This window comes from Mustela erminea, chromosome 1, assembly GCF_009829155.1.
Source record: "Mustela erminea isolate mMusErm1 chromosome 1, mMusErm1.Pri, whole genome shotgun sequence".
In the NCBI taxonomy this organism is placed as follows: Eukaryota; Metazoa; Chordata; class Mammalia; order Carnivora; family Mustelidae; genus Mustela; species Mustela erminea.
In genome coordinates this window covers 76,681,355-76,687,611 of record NC_045614.1, presented here as the reverse complement: position 1 = coordinate 76,687,611, position 6,257 = coordinate 76,681,355, and positions in this window count along the sequence as shown.

The window sequence follows — 6,257 nt, the reverse complement described above, 5'->3', positions numbered from 1 at the left end:
CCTGTGGACTTTTATGAGCTCTATTTTTTTCATCAAGTCCCTTAGAAAGCCAAATTTCAATTGTCACTTGGAGTTCCCAGAGCTTGCATGTGACAGCCCCTATATTTCCATAACTCACTCAGACTCTCATCCAACATAAAATGCAGGGGGCTAATGTCTAATGACAGTTTTTTCCACCTGGGAAATACTAGCTTTCATTTGCTTGAAAAGTTCAAGATGAAGAGGAAACAAAGCCTCCTCCTAATAGCAGAAACCCATAGAAATGTGAGTCCCCCAGTCTAGCCAGCGGTGAAAAACATCAGCATAGCTCTAGTCTTAGACCCAAATTAAAACCATCAGCTCAGCCTGACTGTGATGTGGCCATAACATTTCACCACATTAAATGTGTGATAACTGTGCCTGAACAGGTAATGTGATCTGACAGTGTTCGTTGTCACCACAGAGCTGTCATGTCTGAATTTTTTTCTCAATCCCAGAGAGTCGGTGTCCATCATGAGTCTTTATTCCAGCCTAAATTTACTATGATGGTAATAATACATACAGGGATAGAAGAAGAATCCAAAGCAGAGAAAGCAAATTATTATTTATTGAGTACTCACTCTCTATCTGTGGCAGACAGATCCCACCATGACCCCCACTGATTTCCCACTTCCAGAGGCCTTTCCTTTGTGTCATCTCCTTCCCTTGAGTGTGTGCAGGATCTGGGACTTGCTTCTACCAATGTGATATGTCAAAAGTAATGGGATGTCACACCCTTGATTAGGTTACATTATATGGCAAAGGTGATAGGCTGTCATTCCTGTGGTTATATTATGTTACATGAAATTCCTTTTCAGCAGAGATTCTCCTTGTTGACTTGGTAAAGTAAACAACCATACAGAAGAAGCCCATGTGGCCAAAAAAAAAAAAAATTTTTTTTTTTTTTTGGATGGTCTCTAGGAACCGAGGACAGCCTCCAGCTGACAGCCTACAGAAAGCCTGGGCTCTCCATTACATAGCTGCAAGGAAATGAATTCTGCCAATAACTTGAATAAGCTTGGAAGCAGGTTTTTTCCTCAGGGGAAAATGAAGTCCAGTTGGCACCTTGATCACAGCCCCATGAGATCCTGAGCAGAGCATGATGCTAATCTGAACACGAACTTCTGATTCATGGAAACTGTGGGATAATGAATGCATGTATTGTTTCCAGCTGTCATATTTGTGGTAATTTTTTTTATAGCAGCAGTGGAAAACCAATACATTGCCATGAACCCTGTTTCTGTTCTATGTCTTCCATCTTGCTTCATCACCTCCATAACCTTAGGAACTCTGATAACTAGGCAGGATGTAACGTTGAAAATTTCTTGCCCTTGTCTTACGGAAATGGTCACACAAATTTCCAGGATTTTGCCTATGAGTTGAGGAAAATCTATCTTGATATTTTGCATCTAATATGTAAATAGTCATATATGAATTACAACAGTCAACCCTCCTTCAAATGGTTTGATACAAATTCTGCCTTCTAGGATATTAACAGATGCCATCAGTGCCCTGGATCTATCTCTCCCCACTCATCATGCCTGTTCACCTATGACTCCCTGCGGCTAGCACCTGTGATTCTGATACCTAACCCTGTGTGGTTAGCTAACACTAACACTAACACTAACTAACTAAACACTAACCCTCCACAGCTCATGGGTGGGGCAGGCCAAGTGTTCTGGGAAGTTGACATCTTTGAGAACATCCCTTAGGCAATGGTGAATGGAATGGGAAGATAAAATCTCCAGCTCCCTTGGTCCTCAAGTGTAGCCGCTCTAAGGAGTATTTTACATCATTTTCCACAAGTGCCCAGTGGAACTGAGACCCAGGTGCCCCAAATGATAGCCTACTCCTTAACACACTCTGTAATGGTTTCTTTCCTTTCCTGTCTCACTTCCCAGCTCTTACTAGTGGATCCTGGAATTTCCTCCCCAAATAAATGATTTGAACTAATTCCTTTTCTCCAGGTCTGCTTCTGGGTGAGTGCAGCCAAAGAAGTAGGGGCACTTCATGTCACATGGACATTTGGTAGAAACCCAGTTAAGGACAAAAATAAATACAGAAGTTGTCTTGAACAGCGTCCCTAAAGACTTGTAGGCAAAGTATGTGTAAAAGGAGAAATAAACTGACCAAAAACTTACCAGATTCTATTTGTCAAACTCAGTATTTACTAGCCAAACTTTGATAAATAATTTGACCCCCAAATACAAATTTTAGGAAGACAGTGTGCTGGATAATAGACACTGAAATTCTCCACTGGACAGTTTTCTCCCCTGTTGTGGAATCACATGCTAATATTCTGATTTATACATCAGTTTCTTAAGTTTGGTTATTGTGAGTCAATTTCAAAGTCTTGTTAACTTGCACAGCAATCACTGATTACCGAAATTATCATGGTGATCATTTCACAATATATACAAATATTAAATCATTATGTTGTGCACTTGAAACAAATACGTTTTATGTCAACTACACATCAATTAAAAAAAAAAAAAAAAGAATCAGACTCCCGAACTGCCATTCCAAAACTCTCTATCTGGGTAGTCAGGCAGATTCCTTTTATAGATTTACCAGTTATTTCAACAACCCTCATTATACAATCAAAACCACACCAAATCCTGGAAAATCATATCTTGAGAAAAAGCATTTTTATTTCTGTTTCAGCATGAAGGAATATCAGAAAGGGCATCACTAAATAAATAATGGGTATTCCAACATGAGCCAATAAGAATGAGAACATGCCTGTTTTCATGTCCCTTTTCTGCATGTGCAACTTGGTAAAGACAGATCTTTTCTCACTGCAGCTTTGGATCCTCCTACCCTCAACACCCAGTTCCATTTTTTTTTTTTTAACTTTCAAAATAATGCCCTTAACCACACTGACACAACAACTTGAACAATATTGACCAAAAACCCTCAAAATAACAACAACAAAACCCATACACTAGTTCTTCAGGAAATATAAGTATTTGTTGACATTAAATTCTAAAAGAAATTTGTTGTCTGTTTATAAGTGATGCTAGATAACATAAGGGTCAATCTTCAGTCTAAGGGTAACACATTCAACTATAGCAGACTGAAAGCATTTCTAGTGGGACAAAGCTAAGGAGATCATGGAACGTTGACATCCTTAAACTAGGAGCGGGGGATTCTCAGCCAGGATCCACAGCCCCCATGGGGACCCCATTAACTCTCATGAGAGTTTCTTTACATGCCTTGCCTGCTGACTAAATAAATAGATCTACACTTATCTGTATGGTTGTCTTCTTCTTCTTTTTTTAAATAGGTATAGATAGATATTTTTAATGATAATACTTTTGGATTCATGGTGGTGGTTAATATTTTTGGTGATCACTAAGTATTTTCTCAGTCAATGGTCACTAAACAAAATTGTCATTTAGAAAAAGCCTTGATAAATTTTTTTTGGCTAATAAGGAATCCTCACATATTAAAAGATTAAGAGACATGATTTAGATGGCCCAAATGGGTGGCATGGTCCTCTAGATATCTTCCTTAAGAATCCATTTTTCTTTTTAATTAATAATTTATTAATTAATTTTTTTAAGTAAACTGTACCTCCAACGTGAGGCTCAAACTCATAACCCTGAGATCAAGAGTTGCATGCTCTACCGACTGAGACAGTCAAATGCCCCAAGAATTCATTTTCTGAACTGTTTTTTGAATGGTGAGACAGAGGGAGTAGTGAGTTCAATGTTACCTTCTCTGGTGGTCCTTGAATTTAGAGGTTCTGAACTTTTGCCCAAAGTGAACCCTGTGATATAAGGTAAGGATGACATTATGTTGTGAAAATTCCCAAGTCTACTGATGTGGGGCTTATCCTATGACCTGTGGTGTTGGTGTTAGAGCATAGGGAAAGAGGAAAACTGGATCTACTTGAGGTTTGGCCCAGTATACTGACCAAGACAGAGTAATTCTCCCATAAAATATGGAAGAAGAAAGCTCAGCCCTGTCTAGCAACCTTGGTTCTACCCCAGTATTTCTAGGAGCTCTCTCTGGGGTTCCAGAACTTGTGTATTCAATAAAACCTGGTTCCCTAAGCTCACAAGTGTTAACATAAGTCAGGAGTTCACAGGACTCTGCAGAATAATAATCTTTTTCATTAATACAGTGCTTCACACCTTTGTATGTATGTTCTCTTGATCCTTTCAGCAACCCTATAAGGTGGGAAGGGGAGAATTACCCCATTTTACAGATATGATAAGCACCCTGTCTCATGTGGGTTGCCTTTCTCAGGGCCACTTAGCTACCAGTGGCAAAGACCTTAACCCTTCTAAGACTAGCCAAGAAGACAATTTCAAGTCAAATATAAAATGACATAGTTGCCTTTTGAGAATCACAGACTCTTCTCCAAATCAGAATATGTAATCATACTGTGCTCTTATATACCTTTAAAACCACACACATGCCACATGAAATGTGATATTTAACAAAACATATTTGGGAATCCAGGAGTTGGAAAAATAACATTTAATATAAATAGTATTTAAATCTCATTACTTAGTATCACTTTGAATATGTTCTTATGTACATTATACTTTATGTAGATTGTTCCATTCATCACCATTGTCCTCTAAGGCATTTTATGTCATTTTTAAGATGGGAAAACAGGCCTGGAGAGTTTAGGTGACTTGTCCACAGTCACACAGCTCAAGCACTGGCAGAGGGGGGAATAAGAAATTTGCCTGGTTGCCATTTTCTCTTATTCCTCACTTCTTCCTTGAGCCTAAATATTCCCTCAAAAGAACCTACATTTTTCTTGGAACATTAATTATCCTTTGCCCCTATACCTAGAATATAAATATTTAGGATCTTAGACTCTCCACTTCTGGTTCATTTCCCCATGCACTACTTGAAATGTGTGAATTATCCCAGCAGATCTCAGACAAAGGGAAGTCGAAATGGACTTACTTATCAGGCCCTTTTCTCTCACTCACTAAATATCTCATTACCATTGACCAGCCGGATGTCAGCATGTCACACATTATTCCAAGAGCAGAGCAAGAGCCCCTCAGGTCGGCAGATAATCAAGAAACAATGTTATGAGAGTTGACATCTTATGAATAATTATTTTAAAAATCTGTTCATTTCTCTTCCTTCAACTCCAGATAGGCAAGTTGGTCCTACCAAGTTGCTCAGTCCAACTGTGATGAGAACATCACTTAAACAAGGTGCCAGTTGTCCTTATTTATTTCTTTTTTAAAGTAAGTTTATTCAAAGGTTATATTTTGTGAGAGTGGATGGTCAGGAGAGTATAAGGCAAAAAATACCAAGATGCCCTTCAATGGACGAATGGATAAGGAAGATGTGGTCCATATACACTATGGAGTATTATACCTCCATCAGAAAGGACGGATACCCAACTTTTGTAGCAACATGGACGGGACTGGAAGAGATTATGCTGAGTGAAATAAGTCAAGCAGAGAGAGTCAATTATCATATGGTTTCACTTATTTGTGGAGCATAACAAATAACATGGAGGACATTGGGAGATGGAGAGGAGAAGGGAGCTGGGGGAAATTGGAAGGGGCGGTGAACCATGAGAGACTATGGACTCTGAAAAACAATCTGAGGGTTTTGAAGGGGTGGGGGGTGGGAGGTTGGGGTACCAGGTGGTGGGTATTATAGAGGGCACGGATTGCATGGAGCACTGGGTGTGGTGCAAAAATAATGAATACTGTTATGCTGAAAATAAAAAATAAATCAAAAAAAATTCCAAATGTCAAACAGACAACTGCTGGACTCCTCTGGGAATGCTTCTTAGACTTACTGAGCCCCAATTTTGCTCTTAGACTTACTGGGCCCCAATTCTCCTATTTCACATAGGTGCTGATATCAAGTTTTTGTTGCTGGGATGGCAAAGGGTGGAAAGTGGATAATTACTACAGATGTGAACACAGTAAATTTTAAGTTCATTATAACTTTGAAGGACAACCGACTAAATTTTGAGATGGATAAGTTCAACAGTTAAGCCAACTAATGACTTCCAAAATATTGTTTGACTTGAAGCTCCATTTTCTCTGAAAATATGAGATCCAGGCACATTAAGTTGCCAGGTTAAAGAAGGGGTATAGTCATTCTCTGTTGCCTTTAGGAAGCTGACGTTGGCTTCTGCCCTGGGAGGGTCGCATGATGGCTTAAGGCAGCTCTTCATCCTCCAAAAGCTACTTCTGGTAGCTTTTGAATGAAAGCTGCTGGTTGAATGAAAAGAAGTATTTTGA